The following is an 18,385-nucleotide window of genomic DNA, read 5'->3' on the forward strand; positions in this document are numbered from 1 at the left end:
TCAAGATATTTGATGCCAATACTAGGGCTGGGGGAAAATACCGAAATACCGGCCTTATCGTACCGAAAAAATATAGAAAATACCGAATTTTCGGTATACCGTGTCTTTCGGTACGGTATGATACCTTACCGAAAGATTACAGTAAGGTAACGATATGAATTTTAAAATACCGAGGTATACCACTACATACCGAAATTCGGCATATACCACAAAAATATAAACACAATTATATATAAAATATATTTTATATATTTTTAAATTATAAAATATATTGTGAAATATAAATATAATTATGAATAAATTATTTTTAAAATTATAAAATATAAGTAATATTGTAAAAAACTCTAATTTTCTAATTTAATTGATGCTGAAAGTCAAGTATACCGCAAAAGTATGGTATACCGAACTTCGGTACGGTATACCGAAAATGAGGTACGGTATCGGTGTGGAAATTCGTCATACCGAATATAAGGTATACCGAAGTTCGGTATGCCGAAAACTTTGGTAAGGCAAAGGTATGACTTTTTCGCATACCGTATTTACGATACGGTATGCGGTATGGTGGTTTCGGTAAGGTATACCGTACCTACCCACCCCTAGCCAATACCTCTATGAATTTTAAAATATATAGGAATATAAAAGATAAATAAGGCCCAATATTTAAATCCCAACATGGGCTTCACCAGTGTGATTCTCAGCCCACTTCCAATGATATAATATAATGCTTTTTTATTTCTCTTTTCTTCAAAATAATTGATTTTGGATTAAAAAAAATTACACGCATTATCTTCTTCCTTTTGCTTCCTCTTATCTCTTTTCTTTTCTACCTTTCTCCTTTCTGCCCATTTTGATTTGTCTGGCTTAATGGTGTGCACGCACTTTCCCTTTTACTCATTTTCCTTTGCTTTTCCACCTTTAGCTTTTTCATTTTTCCACTTTGATATGACTAGATAATGGTGTAGACACATTTCTCTTTACTTTTTCACCTTTAGCTTCTTTAACAATTTGATTTTCTGAAATAAATATCTGATTTCACACTTCGTAGTTGACTTGACTTGGAAAATATTTTTTTTAGCTTTGAATATAAATAGTTTTCTTCTTAGCACATAATTGCAATTAGCAATCTGCATTGACAACATGGAGAGAGTTTCCCCATTTTTCCTACTTTTCATACTAATATTGTTTCCTTGTCTTAGCCATGCTACTACTCATCAAATCAATACTGATGAATCTACACTTCTTGCTTTCAAACCCCTCATCCCTTCAAATCCTGACAATATTTTGAAAAAAAATTGGACCGTGGGAACTTCTATTTGCACATGACTAGGAGTGATTCGCCTCATAATAGGGTGACTTATTTAGATCTCTCGCGTATGGGACTCAATGGGAACATTCCACCAGAAATCGGAAATCTTTCTTTTCTTGTTTCTCTGGATTTGAGTTGGAACCGTCTTCATGGTGGCCTACTAAAGGACATTTGCATCCATAACAAACTTCCAAGACTCGAAGAACTTCAGCTAACTTTCAATCATTTGGAGGGAGAGATACCAGTGACCTTGGGTGAATGTCAACAACTCGAGATTCTTGACTTGTCATACAACAAGTTTGGTGGACATGTGCCTCAAGAAATCGGTAACATCACACGCCTTACAAAATTAGACCTTCATTGGAACAATCTATCAGGTTGGAAACAAATATTAGTTGTCACGACCGCCCTTTCCAGGGTTAATAATTGTGGGAGGTCGCGACCAATGGGAGTTTAAGAAAGGAGAATTTTCTAGGGTTTCAATAAAGAGTTTGATAAAGATAATTAATATTCAAATGTCGAGAGAAAAATCAGAGTAAATGCTTAGGTTTTAAATCCAAGGTCAACAATTATCATCATTTATAATTCAAGAGTAAAAGGGTTCAAAACATAGTTGTGAAGAAAAATAGTATTATCTCAGCGGAAGCATTCAAGAGTAAGAGTGACGCCAAGTATGAAGACACGACGACCCTTGGAGTTCAAAATAAAATCCAACAATAATTCAGGTTCGACTCAACACCACCTCAAGTTCGTCGTCGCTCAACCTGCACATAGGGAAAACACATGGCCGAGTACAATAACATACTCAGTGGACTCATGCCGAAAACAAGTAATCAAAAATATTTATATTCATCATGCCATTGTGGGTAACCATCGGGGTTTTAGCTTTTGAAAGGCCCGAGGCACCAAAATTTTCCATTGTTCAAAATCACGACTGCGCAGTCATTTTCCCATAGACGTTTACCATATCTGCTCATACATGACTTGGAATGTGGCCACAAACCAAGCCACTAGACCAGCCAACCCGTACGCTGACACACGGTCTACCATAGGTGTACACTAATCCAAGTAGGGTTTGCGGCCCTATAAGGACCCGAATTCGATTTAAATAATAAATGGCAAAAGCCATTTTAGATAGGCACGTTAAAATTTAATACGGCATGATAAACACAAATTTCATTCTCATCAATAAAGATTTAGGACGATGCCCTTATTTTAAAAGAAAAGCCCACCTCGAAGCGCTTAATTCCCAACTACATTCTTCCCCTTGGTATCACGTTTCGCGTGCAAGTTATCACCTTTAGATATTAAATAACACATATATCAACATAAGAAATCAAGTAATAGCTTAGATGCATGCATCTTAAAGCTTGAATTATTTTTATCGATCGGATCACGAATTTTCTCCGATTAGAAACATAATTATTTCGATTAATTTCGGTCGCCCAAAGCGTCTCGCATGTCCCCAACAAAATTTGCAAAGAAATAATTCGGTCCACGGGGATTTTAGTTAGCTCCACTAAAAGAATAAAATAGCATCTCATTAAGAAATAAAAACGTACTCTCCCAATCCAATTAAATTATACTAACCCAAAATGAAAGGAAAGAACAAAATAGTATACTCCCAATTTTGAAACAAAACACACATACACCCTCAAATACCATTTTAAAACAGAAGGCAAATTTCATACTCCCTTTTCCAAAAAAAGTACACGTACACCCTTCCTTCGTATCCACTTTAAACCAAAACTAAATATTAAAGTAATACTTAATAAATAATGAAAACAAGGAATCAACTACTCCCTTTCCGAAACTCGTCTGCCCCTCTTTATCCCTCAACTCTCTCTATCCCCCAAAACGGAACTCACAAAAAAAAGTTTCTCCGATTCACCGTGAGTACCGCCGCTGCCGGCTCCGATTCGTCACCCCGCACTACCGCCATCGCTTGGTGATTCGTTACAAGTTCAAACTTTTATTCGGTTTTGTTTCGATTATCCGATTTGAAATTGATTATCGATTGTATGAGATTCAAGGTTTGAAACAATTGAAGAGATTGGGATGGTGTTGGGTATGTGGTATACCTTTGTAGCTAGATAAGCAATTCGGTGGTTTATGCGAAAGTGATGGGATTTTCCTTTGTGTTACTTCTGTGCGTTGCCCCTAAGTTTTCTGTCACAGGAAAGTTGTTTTAGGAATTTTGATTGAAGTTTCGTAAAGTGGAACGTAGTTGGGGAAAAGTTTACCGTGATGCAATAGTGTGAGGGCAAACAATTCCCACATTGGAGAATGAACGAGAGTTGCAAGTGTATAAATGGGCTACCCCAACTACATTAGTATGAGACCTTTTGGGGAGTACGCCAAGAGCAAAACCGTGAGGGCTTTTCCCAAAGCGGACAATATCATACTAATTTGGAGTTCGAGTGTGCGCCACCGAGACCCAACAGTGGTATCAGAGCCACGGGGGATCACTTGAGAGCGTCGGGTCGCAAATTAAGGAGGTGGGCTCGTTAGAGTAAAGCTCGGCCTCCGGTATAGGCCCTGAGGTAAGACGGTTGCACCTTAACGAAGGGTAACCGCTCTGGTAAATTGGCTAAAACCTCTCGTTTACTGCTTTCTTAGAACCCTAGGTTTGGACTTTTGTTGTTGGTTGTAGCCGCTGGCCGCGGTCTAGGCTCTGTGCTTTTGTTTTCTTGTATGTTCTTGGTGTTTAAAGCTTTCTTTTTCTTCCGCTGCATGCTTGCTTATCTTTTCTTACTCAAGGTGTGTATCTCAGAGCTCTATTCTGTGTCTTGAGTGAATTACCTATCTACCCTGTGCCTTAACCGCCTTGAGTGACCCCCTGCGCCCCTATACATTGGTAGATTGTGAAATGAGAAATCCTCTTGCCGGGGCACACGTGACAGATAGGGACGAACTCTCCAAGACTTGATCTGTTGTGTGTCTGGGATCACCTTGAGTTGTCTTTCCTGAGTGTGTGCTTGCTGCTAGCTGCATCTGTGATATTGCATGAAAAATCTCTGCATATTTGTTCCTAGTGGATTCTTTGATTGTTATCTGTTTAAATCCACTATTTGTGAAAGCAGAGTTGCTTGCTTTGCCCTTGGTGTGTTGAGTTCTTTTGTGTGTGTAAAAATCTTTCTCAAAATGACTCAGCCAGTTGGCATTGTCCCCTTCAATGGGAAAAATGATTTTGTTATTTGGAAACAAAAGGTGAAATGTGTCTTGATTCAGCAAAAGGTTTTCAAAGACATTGAAGGGGTTCTTCCTGAAAATATGTCTGCTGAGAAAAAGGCTGAAACGAATGAATTAGCTAGGTCTTCAATCATCCTCAACCTTTCTGACTCTGTTATTAGAAAGGTTGGGGCTATTGAATCTGCCAGTGAGATATGGGCTAAGCTGGATACCCTCTATACTGAAACTTCTATGTCCTCCAGGATGTATCTTCTGGAAAAGCTTTTTAAATTTAAATTGGATCTTTCAAAGGACATAGATGATAACATTGATACTTTTCAAAAATTGGTCCAGGACATTAAAAGGTTTGGAGATAAAACCATTGATGAGTATACCAGCATAGCCCTCATGAATGCTATCCCTGATACTTATGGTGATGTTAAGGCAGCTATAAAGTATGGAAGGGATAGTGCCCCTCTAGACATTATAATCAGTTCTTTAAAGTCAAAAGAATTGGAACTAAAAGAAAACTTTAACCCTAAATCTTCTCAAACTAAGGCTTTGAATGTGAGAGGGAGATCTAAATCTAGAGGGGATGGCAGTTATTCCTCCGGGAATGGTAAGAAGTCAAACAGAGGCAGGTCTAGGTCTAAAAGTAAAGACCCTAAGTTTAAAAGAAAATGTTTTAATTGTGATGAAGTGGGTCATTATAAGGCAGAATGTACTAGACCCAAGAAAGGTAAGAATCCAAATGGTAATAACCAGATGGAGTCTGTTGCAAATCTGGCCAGGGATGATGGTTCAGATGGTGTTTGTTTTATGAACCATGATGTTTTCTCTGTAAACTCTACCTCTGAGTGTTTCTTTACCAAAAATGACTGGCTAATTGATTCTGGATGCACTTTTCACATATGTCCTTTCAAAGATGCTTTTACTTCTCTCAAACCTGTGGAAAATGTTTTTGTGTCTATGGCTAATGACAAGAAGTGTAAAATTCTTGGCATTGGTACTGTGCTTTTAAAGTTTGAGAATGGATACTTGCTGCCTTTGAAAAATGTGAGATATGTGCCTGATCTGAATTACAATCTGCTGTCTTGCTCTTGTCTTGAATCTGAGGGTTTTGAGGGTAAGTGGGGGCAGGGTATTATGAAGATCTGTAAGGGTGTGCTATGCCTATTTAAAGCTGTGAAAAAGTGTAATCTGTATGTGTGTACTGCTAAGCCTCTAACTAGTTATGATCATAGTGTAAATCTGGTTAAAATGGATAAGGCTTTACTTTGGCATAATAGACTTGGGCACATGAGTCAGAAGGGGTTAAAACTTTTGAAAAATTCTGATATTCTAAGTGATTTGGATTTCAAAAATGAGCTCCCCTTTTGTGAAACTTGTGTGATGGGAAATCAGCATAGGGTGTCTTTTTCCACCCACCCCTGTGAGTGAAAATGTTAGTCAAGCTGTCTTAGAGTACTTGCACATGGATGTTTGGGGCCCTGCCTCTGTTACTACCCACTCTGGATCTGTGTATTTCTTGTCCATTGTGGATGAATTTTCTAGAAAAGTTTGGTGTTTTCTTTTAAAACATAAGTCTGATGTTTTTCAAACCTTTTCAAATTGGAGAGTTTTAATTGAAAATCAAACTGGAAAGTGTATCAAGACCATTAGGACAGATAATGGCCTTGAGTTTTGCAATGCTCAAATGGATTCTTTGTGTCAAAAATCTGGGATTAGGAGACATAAAACTACTCCTTACACCCCTCAGCAAAATGGTGTTGCTGAGAGGATGAATAGGACTTTACTTGAAAAGGTTAGGTGTCTCTTGTCCAAAAGTGGTTTGTCAAAAAAGTTTTGGGGTGAAGCCCTTTACACTGCTTGTTATTTGATAAATAGATCCTCTTTTGTTCCTCTTAAGGGTAGATGCCATGAGCATGTTTTCACTGATAGAAAACCCAATCTGTCACGCCTAAGGGTGTTTGGGTGTAGTGCTTTTATTCATTCAAAAACTGACAAGTTAGACCCAAGGTCAAGGAAGGGTGTTTTTGTTGGCTATTCTGATGGTGTTAAGGGTTATAGGGTGTGGGTTAGGGATGAACCTAGTTTCAAGGTTGTGGTCAGTAGGGATGTCATCTTCAATGAAGAAGACTTCCCTTGTGTTGTTCCCAGGTCCCTGCTTCTCCATCCTCAGATGGTGAACCTCTTAGTGAGGTGGAGCAATCTGAGGAGAGGTCCCCAAGTGAGGTGGAGTTCCAGGGCAGTGATGCTTCCACTGAGGTGGAGCAGGTGTGGAACTCTTCCCCTATCAACCCAAATCCTATACCCCCTGAGGCTCTAGAAAACCAAGACCCTGACCATGAAAATGTTTTTTATGGTGAGCCACAACCCAATAATAATCCAGATTTACACAATTATCAGTTAACTAGGTATAGAGCAAGAAGGGTTGGTAAACCCCCTGATAGATTTGGTTCTTTTGTGAACTTAGTGGCCCTAGCTTTTAATGTGTTTGAATCTGATGGAAATGAGCCTCAATCTTTTAAGCAGGCTCAAAGGTCCAAGTTTTGGGATTTGTGGTTTAAAGCTATGCAAGAAGAAATCCACTCTCTGATTGTCAATAATACTTGGATCCTTGTGCCTCTGCCCCCTGGTGCCTCTGTAGTTGATTGCAGGTGGTCGTTTAAACTGAAAGATGAGATTGAGGGGTTGAGGTACAAGGCTAGGTTGGTTGCCAAAGGTTTTACTCAGCAAGAGGGGATAGATTATACATAAATTTTTGCTCCTGTGGTTAAGTTTACTACTGTAAGAGTGATGCTTGTCTTATGTGGAATTAAAACAAATGGATGTTAAAACTGCTTTTCTTCATGGTGATTTGGATAAACCCATTTACATGAAACAACCAGAGGGTTTTGTGGATCTTAACTTTCCCAATCATGTGTGTTTGCTTAAAAAGGCTTTGTATGGTCTTAAACAATCTCCTAGGCAGTAGAATATCAAGTTCAATGCATGCATGCAGAAATTAGGCTTTGTTAGGAGTACCTTTGATGCTTGTTTGTATGTGAAAAACCTTGATAAAGTGCCTGTGTTCTTGCTGCTATATGTGGATGATATGCTTATTATAAGTCCTTGCATTAAGTCTATTAAACATGTGCAAAGTGCTTTATGTGAAAATTTTGACATGAAAGATCTTGGTGATGCTAAAAAGATTTTGGGGATCAATATCATTAGGGATAGAAAGTCCTCTTCTCTGGTCCTTCATCAGGAACCTTATGTGCAAAAAATTCTTGAAAAATTTAATATGCTTGATGCTAAAATTGCTTCTATTCCTTTAGCTGCTCATTTTATGCCGAGTAAGGACCTTTGTCCTACAGCTGAATCTGAGGTGAAAGCTATGCAAAAGGTCCCTTATTCTAATGCTATTGGCTCCATGATGTATCTTATGGTTAGTACTAGGCCTGATATTGCTATGTTGTTTCTTGCTTGAGTTGGTACATGTCTAACCCTGGGCCAGTGCATTGGGAGGCTTTTAAATGGTTGCTTAGATATCTAAAAAATACTTCTAACCATGGTTTATGTTTTTCTAAGCATGATGAAGGTGTTGAGTTGTGTGGCTTTGTTGATTCTAACTATGCAAATGATAAGGATAAGAAAAAGTCTACAACTTCCTATGTGTTTCAGGTTTGCAGATCTTGTGTTAGTTGGAAATCACAACTCCAACACATTGTAGCTTTGTCTACAATAGAATCAGAGTATATAGCCATTACAGAGGCTATGAAGGAGGCAATCTGGTTAAAGGGAGTTCTCTCTGAACTCAAGTTTATTAAGTCTGCTCCTGTGTTATACTCTGATAGTCAGTCTGCCATCCAACTTTGTAAAAACCCTGTTTTCCATGATAGAACTAAGCATATAGATGTTAGGTTCCATTTCATCAGGGATGTTGTGGAAAAAGGTGAAGTTCTTTTACAAAAGGTGCATACTGATCATAACCCTGCTGATATCCAAATGTCTCTCTGTGTGTGGATAAGCTGTTGTCATGCATCAAAAAATTGCATTTTGATTTTGGTTGAGCATGTGCATTGCATGTCCCGGGGAAAGACCTTGCTGACTCTTTGAAGTCACAAGGCAGCTTAAGTCCTACAAGACTAATTGGCTTGCCATCTGGAGTCTTGTTAGGCAACTTGGCTGATCTCTTGACTAATGCGCCTCAAAACTCTTTGGTGTCTTGAGGTAGCCTTGTAGGCTGTGATGAAGCAACAGCTGACTAAGACTCTCCCCATGTGCTCTCAATAGGTCCAAGGTGGAGAATGTTGGATATTTGTGGACCATTAAGAGTTGGACTTATGTATTAATTATTTGGGCTGGCCCCAATCCAATTAATATTTGAGCCCAAAACTCTGGTGCAGGCCCAATGTATTAGTTGGCCCGCAACTTACCTGCTTGCGTGGATGACCGCCACGTAGGAAGCTCCACACGGATCCTGGAGGACGGCCGTTGGATCTGGAGTGTGTTTGTTAAGTGAGAAAACTTCTCACTTTCCTCATTCGGTTGAAAAACGTCTGACTTCTCTATCTCTCTGAATATGCTCTACCTTCTCTCTAGGTTTCCGACGGCTCTAGTCGGAGTTCTCCTTAGAGATCTAGTGGCTTGTTTGAGTGTTAGGAAACTTTTTCGGTTTCCTTCTCAAACCCTAGGGTCGGTCTTCTTTCTGTGACCGATTTCCTTAGCTTGGAGGTGGTGTTGTGAGAGTTTTCTGGCGGTGTTTGGAGAGCCGTGTGGTGGTCCGCGTGTTGAGGAGCCCTACTGTGGTGGTAACCGGTGAAACTTAGGGTTTCTGGGGTCCTTGTTCAGTAATACTCCCTGGTGTATTCGCCTGTTGCGACCTGAGCCATATTCTTGTGCTTGTAAACTTGTCTTACTTGTTTTCTCTTTGTTTTAGATCATGCGGGATCGTTCTTGTGTTACTAACAACTCTACTTAAGTGTGCAGGATTATTGAAGAAGATGAAGACTCAATTTCTGTGTGATACTTGAACTTAGTCTAGGGTTCTTCAATTCTAACTCCTTGTACTAGTGTAGATTGTAATCTTAGTATCACTCTTGTATTGGCTTGTATCTCTGAGATTAGCCATCTCGGACTCAATCAATAAAAGAGGTCCCGGTAATTAGCGAATCCCGAGTGATCTGATCCCTACAGTGGTATAGAGCCCTGGTTCAGGGCTGGGCCTGTGTGGCTCTGGGTTCAGTGGTTGCTCTTACAAGTTCTCCAATGTCTCTGCGTGAGCTCGACCAAGACCTATGGTGACCGGGTGACCTCCACACATGTGGTCTTGGTCTGGTGGTATTGGTTTGAGGGGAAGATTGTGAGGGCAAACAATTCCCACATTGGAGAATGAACAAGAGTTGCAAGTGTATAAATGGGCTACCCCAACTCCATTAGTATGAGTCTTTTGGGGAGTACCCCAAGAGCAAAACCGTGAGGGCTTTGCCCAAAGCGGACAATATCATACTAATTTGAAGTTCGGGTGTGCGCCACCGAGACCCAAAAACAGGAACTAGGTTGAGGATGAGAACTCTTGTACCGCCGGTGAAAGCCTTAGCCGTCATCTTCCTCAATTGAGAGTGTTTTTGAGAGCTTTCAACGGTGGAGAGATTGTGTGTGTAAGTGGCGGTGGAAATTAGGGTTGAGGAATATTATAACCGTGTATTGAGAGTAATTTTTGGTGATTGATTTCCATTGATTGTGATTGAATAATTGGAAATATTTCTATAGCAGATTGGGGTGAAGAAGGCGCGTGAGACATGGGAGGAAGAAAATTTGGTATTGATTGCTCAATTAAAAAGGGGATTAAATTGCTGCATTTGATTGAAATCAATTTGGGAGAAGATTTACAGATCACGGCGTATTTCAAATTATGACTTACAACTCAAGTTAAAGAATTTAGGTAATGTAAGATTAATTAAATTAATTTGGGCTCAAACCCTAAGTATTTTATTAAAATTGTGTAGCCTGCAAATTATATTTCACAAGATTGAACTTGTATCATTTATTTCCAATAAATATTCCTTAGGGAAAAGAATTATTTAAATTTCAAATTGTAGAATTCGCCATTGAAATTCAAACTCGTAAAAAAGGTTATTTCGCCTTGGCAATAAGACCATTCATTCGAGAAATAATTAAATTCACCCCGCATCTATCTTTCAAACGGCCACGTCACGTAATCAACGAAGTTCACTCGGTTAATGCACAGTCAAAACCCTAAATCCAATTAGGTGACAAGAATATCAATAATCCTTTCACTCGTCATTTAATCCACGGACTTCAAGGCATTAAAATGCAAAAATTTTATGGTTCAAAAATTAGGGTTCAAAAAGTGGGGCGTTACATTAGTACCCTATACTATTTTTATTATCATCAAATATAAATGTCTCATGACTTCATTATTATTGTCCAGGTACTATTCCGAAAGAGATTGGCCATCTTAGTAATCTAGAGTTTATGGATTTAGGGTCCAACAAACTTAGCGGATCCATCCCAAAAGAAGTGGGGAACATGACGGCTCTAATCCGCTTATGGCTTGACAGTAATAGTTTAAGTGGTATGAAACTTAACCACATTTGGAGATAGTATATCTCTGTTGTCAGTCAAGTTTTATCGACAAACTTATCCGTTTTACTCATGATATCGTTATTCTTCAGGTAATATTCCTAGAGAGATTGGTGGTCTTAATAAATTGGAGATGATGTGGTCGGATGATAACAAACTTAGCGGATCAATCCCATGAGAAATGTGGAACGTGACGACTCTGCTCCAGTTACGGATCAAGAATAATTCTTTAAGTGGTATAATTTATTATTCACTTAGCCTTAAATTTAGTAACATCATGTTGTACTCAAGCTCATACCCTAACGAAAATCACATGTTAAAAAATGTTGTTGAAAGACACAACTAATAAACATGCATATTTGAAATTCCTAAAATTATTTCTAGGGAGTAAAATAAACAAATGTTAGCAAAATGATCCAATAATTCAAATAACTAACTAGGAGGGTAAGTTTTCCAAATAAATGATTACATTCACATGTCCCAATACTTGGTACATTGTTAAGTGAGGCTAAATTATTTGACATGATTTTAAATTTATGACATAATAGCTGTATGTTAACGTGTAAATTCTGGATATATTGATAATTAACTTGCATTAAAGCTTATGCTAACACAAACGATGGCAACTTATATTTCCCCAATACTTTTGTATGTAAGAATCATACAAACTTTTTGTAAGCATTTTGATTATAGGATCCATGTCTCAAGAGATTGGGCATCTTGATAGTTTGGAGTGGTTGGACATGAGTTATAACAAGTTTTCAGGGCCTTTGCCAACATCCATTTTCAATGTGACTTGTTTGGAAGGGATTCAACAGTCAAGTAATACATACTTTGGGGCATTGCCTTCGGAAATCGGGAACATGAAAGCACTTCGAGACTTATACCTTGACAATAATGTTTTCGCTGGTAAGATTTCAAATTGTTTTAACTTTTAGTTAAGTTTATTCCACTTTTTCATATTGCATTATATATATAGGACTAATACGAAACATGCAATGCATGGAATTAATTTTATCTTTTTTTTCCGCTTAAAAACATACCTACTATTTTAATAGAAAAACTGTAACAGCCCGGCATTTCTAGGGTATAATAAATACGGTGACTATTAACTAGACGAACTGAAGGCGACAAGGATGTAGACTAGGGTTTCATTTAAAGAGATTTGACCAAGTATTTAATGAAGCATCAAGGCAATAGGTCAACGACTAACTCACGAGATCAAGGTTTAATAGATATAATAGGCTAAGCTCAAAAGTCAAGGGTTTATTGTAGCTCCAACAAAACGCAAAAATTCCCAATATTCCAAATCAAAGAATAAGTTCAAAACAACTTAAGATAATAAGGTTTCCCAAAAATTCAGCGGAAGCATTCCAAGAGAAAGCAAAGTCATGTATGAAGACACGACTACACTCAAAATCCCAACCAATTCATTTTATTCGGTTCAACCGTCTCAACACCACCGACCGCCCATTGCCGCTCAACCTGCACATAGGGAAAACACATGCAGGGCTGAGTATTTTAAACATACTCAGTGGACTCATGCCAAAACATTTTATAGTTATGCCACCCTTACCATAGTGAACTCGAGGTTTTTGCATTTATTTAAAGATAAGCATCGAGTATCACAAAATATTTCATGGATTGGCCGGTCAAACAATACCTCCCATTTTCTCATCAATTATCATTTCATATGGTGCGACGAAGTATGGCCACACTTTCGCCCACGAGATCGGCCGACTAGCAAGGACGGCTCCCGACCTCCAGTGTACACTAGCCTGATAGGGTTTGCGGCCCTACTCAGACCCGAATTCGTTTATATAGCCCTTTAGCCTAATGGAGCGTACTCACAATCTAGGCATCAGGCACACACAATATCCAAAATAATTCATAGGCATGGCATAACAGTTTAATCTACCCTTATTTCTCCAACGTCATAAATTTGCATATAGAAGAGTTTAAGAGTAAAGCCCACCTCGATTTCCTTCGAGTTCAAAAACGCACTTCTTCTTGTTATCACACCGGGAACGCGAACTATCACCTTTAGTTCATATATTTCAAATAAGTCTCAATCATGGATCAAAATCATGCATGATCTCACGTTAATCTTTTCCCATCGATTATTTTCAATATCACCAATCAAAATCAAAGTACGATTATCATATCGTTTTTATTCACACAACAATTCCAGATTTATCATCAAATTGTGCCACGCATGAGTGTTCCCACACAACACACGCACACACGCAACACACATGTGCATGCCTACCGAGGCGTGCACACACACACACGGTCACACACACACATGCATCCAAATTCACCGATTAATTTCCCCATTCACTCGTTCTAAATGCATGTGGACTCAAGAACACCGATTGATCGGTAGGAGAAGAAAAGATTAATAATAGAAGTACCTTTTCTTGCAAAAACAAACGGTAGAAACGAGTAGGATCTTGATTCTTCAACAAAATCTTGAATTGCAGTTTCAATTCTTGTCCAAAAGATGAAGAATTAATGGAGAAAGTAGAAGAAAAATTTGAGAGAGTGGGGAGAAAGAGAGATCGAAATTTTGGGGAGTGGGGGCGTGATTTAGTGATGCTAGGGTTAGGTTTCTCACTCTTATTTATAGAGTGCAAGATATAATCCAATAATTAAATAAATCAAGATTTGGAAGAGATTTGTTGGGGGAGTGGCGTTAAAACCGTTGAGAAAAAGGAGGATTTCGAATTTCTTAGGCTATTTAATTAGCCTAAGATTTAATTTGAATATTTCACGGAGTAGAATAAAATATCACGGAGCAAGAAAATTATAAATATTCTCCCCAATTAAAAGTGAAAAGTGGCGTGACTTTCAATTCCTTAGAAGGAATTTAATTTAAATCCTAATTTAATTAGTATATGGCAAGATCTTCTTAGATTTGGCAAGATATGCTAGGATATTTGAATTTATTTATGGAAGAGAATAAACAAGGGATCAAATAAAATAATAATAAAATCCCTTCTCCCATAAAACATGGGATTTTCGAAAATCCCCCTAGAGACAAATATAGGGGCCGAAAATTTCACCAATTAATAAGGAATAATCGGACTTTGGATTTAACTCGGATAATTATCCCAAGCAATAATTAAATCCAAGAAAAATAGGATTTCTTTTCAATAAATAGGAGGGGTCAAAAATTCCACATACTTAAATAATGCTCCTATTAAATTCTCACTCATCCCTTAGGAAAATAATTCGCCACCAATATTATTTCTTCCCACATCAAAATATTCACAAATTCGAATTTCACCTCCACTTCACATTTTCCAACGACTTTGACCATTCCACGACCACGTCATATTTTCCACAATATTGACTATTCAATAGCCACGTCACATATTCAACAAGTTTGACTATTCAACTCAAACTCAACTCAATATCGCAATTAGGTCACAAAGAATATTGCAATTTATCACTCATCATTTAATTCCACATATATCATAGCATTAAAAGCATTTAATGCAAAAATTTCCACGTCACAAAAATTAGGGTTCGAAAAAGCGGGGCGTTACAAAAACAGTAGAGTAGTCTTAGTTGATAAAGAAAATATCATTCCACATAAATTTTGAACATAATGAGAAAAATGAATGAATGCACTGCATTCCTCGCAAATGTTAAGCACAATGTTTAAGAATGAATACCAATGCCAATGCAAATAACAGACATGCTTATGATAAGTAAAATAGTTGAATTTAGTAGTAATATGTTATGCATGTCTTCTTTTAGATGTAATGAAATTTTATTTTTATCCTTGTTCATCTTTTAAAAAATTGTTCGAAGACCATCCACCATTGGAAATCTTTCAATTCTAGGGGCCTTATCGCTCTCTTCCAACAAATTAAATGGTGTGCTTCTATCCTCCATCTGCAATTTGACATCGCTGGATATTCTTCTCCTCTCAAATAACTCCTTGGAAGGAATAGTTCCTCGATGCTTTTGAAACTTTAGCGAAGGTATGAGAATATTTCACTTAAACGCGAATCATCTTAGTGACCTGATTCCACCGGCATTTCCCAAGGATTGTAGGCTTATTTCCATCAATTTGGGAACGAACAAACTGGAAGGAAGGTTACCCACATCCTTAATCAACTACCAACATCTAGAGGGTCTTGACATCGGAAATAATAGAATACAAGATGAATTTTCATTTTGGATGGAAGGTCTTCCCGAGCTTTGAGTTTTAGTGTTGAGGTCTAACAAGTTTGGTGGTAACATGTCACTGTTAGGGTTTGTATACTAGAAACCACCTTTCGAGTAATTGAATACTGTTAAAACTCTTATTTTATTTTCCAAAGGAATAAATAGATTATTTTTGTCATAATGTGGTTATGTTTTACATTTAATGGATGTTTATTACATGTTTAAATATATAAGTAACTTAACAAAGTCTAAGTCTTTGTTTTAGTAGACCGGTTGTGGGCGTCGTTCACTTTAAGATAACACAGTCAGTTCTGAACAAAGAAAAAATGAGAATTTCACAACCTAGATAGGCTTAGACTACCTTTCGAGAAAGGTTGCAATGTCAGTCCGATTATTTCTAAGCCTTACTGAAATAAGATGACATTGGTGTGGTATAGCACTGAATGGATCTAACAGCGAGACAATCTTTATGCTATCTACTAAAAGACAAGGTCTTGTAAATTATTGTTTCTTAATCAATGTACGTTAGCATTGAGCATACGGTATTGATTATGCACTACTTTGACTTACCAAATGGTGCGGGTTTATCGCAACCCAATAAGCCTGGTATATTGGGTAGTGGTGATTAATATCTAGCGGTGCTAGGATTGCTATTATGTTGAATCGTGCGCGAGGTGAGTCTCGTTTGATAACATCCTCAAGAGGAGCTTGAAATAAGGTTTTATTATTCAGAACCTAGCTAGTTGGAGTTTGATTACTCCATGAATAATAAATAAGAATTTCTTGTTGAATCCACTCTTGGAATAAATAAGATATTAATTAATTAAGTCCATAGCAGACAATAATTAATTAATGGATGTTTCTATCTTAAGCGCGGGAAATAAATATCAAGCAATGGAAACCCGAAGTACTTATAATTTCGGTTTTGGATGGGGAGTGCAATATTACTTCTGTAGTGGTTGCTCGTAATATTCTAATTATAAGCTTATATTAAATTGGGTTTAATTTAATTAGTAAAAAGCTAATTGGAGGAGATACACTTGTTTTTATTCAAAATTTTCGTCCCCCTCTCTACATAGAAGAAGGACGATTTTTCTCCTTCGTGGGAAAGGAATTCCGTCTTCTTAATTTAAGTCCCAGTATACTGGTGAGATCAGCCCACCCTGATATCAGTTTACAGTCCGGGAACCAGACAGAAGATCTGTGGTTTTGTACTAAAGATCTTCACGTGGAGAATGCGCTAGCTATCTTCGATTCTTTGGAGAATCATCAAGGTATAATAGCTAAACCGTAGAAAAGCATGTTTTAGGTTTTAATTAATTTAAAGCATGATTTATTTGAGTTATGAGCATGATACATGTGATAATTACGAGAATAGAATTTGTCTAAATAATCTGCTAAATAGATTAGGATTATTATGTAATCGATTTAATGTGAGCGCTTTCGCTGCCAGTTCCTTCAGTCACGTCCTTCATCAACCAAGATTCCATTTCCTATGTTGCAAGTTTTAGATGTATCCTATAATGAATTTGTGGGCTCTCTACCTCAAATATATTTCAAGAATTTCAAAGCAATGACAGAGGCAATAGAATAAGATTATGATAGCTTTCTAGCAAATTTGGAGATGAGGCTTACATTGAAAGGTCAAGATCAGTTATTGAATAGACTATTGGAAACCTTTACGACAATAGATCTGTCTTCCAATAGATTCTCTGGAATTATTCCACCTTCCATAGGAAAACTTAAGATTCTCAGATACTTGAACTTGTCCCGCAATAGCCTCACAGGACATATACCTTCATCTATTGGAAACATGGGAGAACTCAAATCGTTGGACTTGTCAATGAACAAATTGGATGGGGAAATTCCAAGTGAATTGTCGAGGTTGATATTTCTTGCGAAATTAAACCTTTCAGTGAACAATTTTGTTGGGCAAATACCACGATCTAATCAATTCTTCACATTTGATAATGATTCATACATGGGAAACATGGGATTGTGTGGACTTCCGTTGACAAGAAAATGCACAGAGGATGATGGGAAATCGACGCAGCTTGGAGAAGAAGAAGAAGATGATGAATATGAATTCATAGATGGATTTGGTTGGAGAAGTGTGGTGATGGGGTATGGATGTGGATTTATGGTTGGTATTGGAATTGGTTATATGATTATAAGAAGTGGAAGGCCAAGATGGTTGGTGGAAATCTTTTTCAGGATTGGATATCAATATAAGACGAGGAAGAGACGCAATAGAGCTGTAGGGATCAGATTAGGGTCGGATTCACTAATTACCAAGACCTCTTTGTTCTTGTACAAGAGAGCTCAGCCAAACTCTCACCCACGCGGCTGATATACACTATTAGAGAAGTGTAAGTGTACACAAGATACAAGAATTGGAACCTTAACTATTACAGATCTCTCAACCGAAACCCTAGCTGGTTCATCTTCCTTAGCAAGAATCCTGCACACTCAAGAAGAAGGTTAGTAACTTTACACATGATCCATTCGGATCAGAAAACTAGAAGCTATCACAAGGGAAACGAAATAGATCACAGAAAATGGCTCAGAGCCCGCCACATAGCCCAGATCTATTCAACTAGAACCGAATCCAAGGGAGCACCGATGAATTGACTGGAGATTACCCTCAAACCGTCAATACCTTCACCACATCACCCTTATACACCGGATTAGGTCACTGAAACCCCTTAGATCAGAAACCCTCGTTCTCACACCACAAGCAACCGAAGCAGTTGCCTTCCTACCACTCAACACTTGGATATTCACACAAGAATGGTGAGTAACCCCAAAGAATTAACCAGAGAAGCAGTTGGAGAAGTAGAGAGAATTCAGAGAGTAGTGAGAGAGAGAGGAGTATCGAATGAATAATCAAAACCAACCGGCTCACACATCTCACAAACCCTCCATCCAACGGTCAGGAAACACCATCCGAGTGAGAGGGACACGTGGCAGCAATCCAGCTACTCTCACTTAAGAGATTGGGCTTCTGGGCTTGGCCAAAGAAAAACAACAGCTCAGACAGAAATAAAACAAGCCCAAAGAATAATAGGCCACAATTAATTCAACATACTCCACCTTGGACTCTTATTCTAGGAAACCAATCATAGGCTAAAGGCTTAG

General features: G+C 38.0%; 1 pseudogene; it reads left to right on the forward strand.

The window, feature by feature from the left end:
• Positions 1–1,137: 1,137 nt before the first annotated feature.
• LOC125199343 (uncharacterized) lies at positions 1,138–18,385 on the forward strand (annotated as a pseudogene).

The sequence above is a fragment of the Salvia hispanica genome, chromosome 2 (assembly GCF_029641045.1).
Source record: "Salvia hispanica isolate PSC_SH4W2 chromosome 2, Shi_PSC_v1, whole genome shotgun sequence".
NCBI classification, from domain to species: domain Eukaryota; kingdom Viridiplantae; phylum Streptophyta; class Magnoliopsida; order Lamiales; family Lamiaceae; genus Salvia; species Salvia hispanica.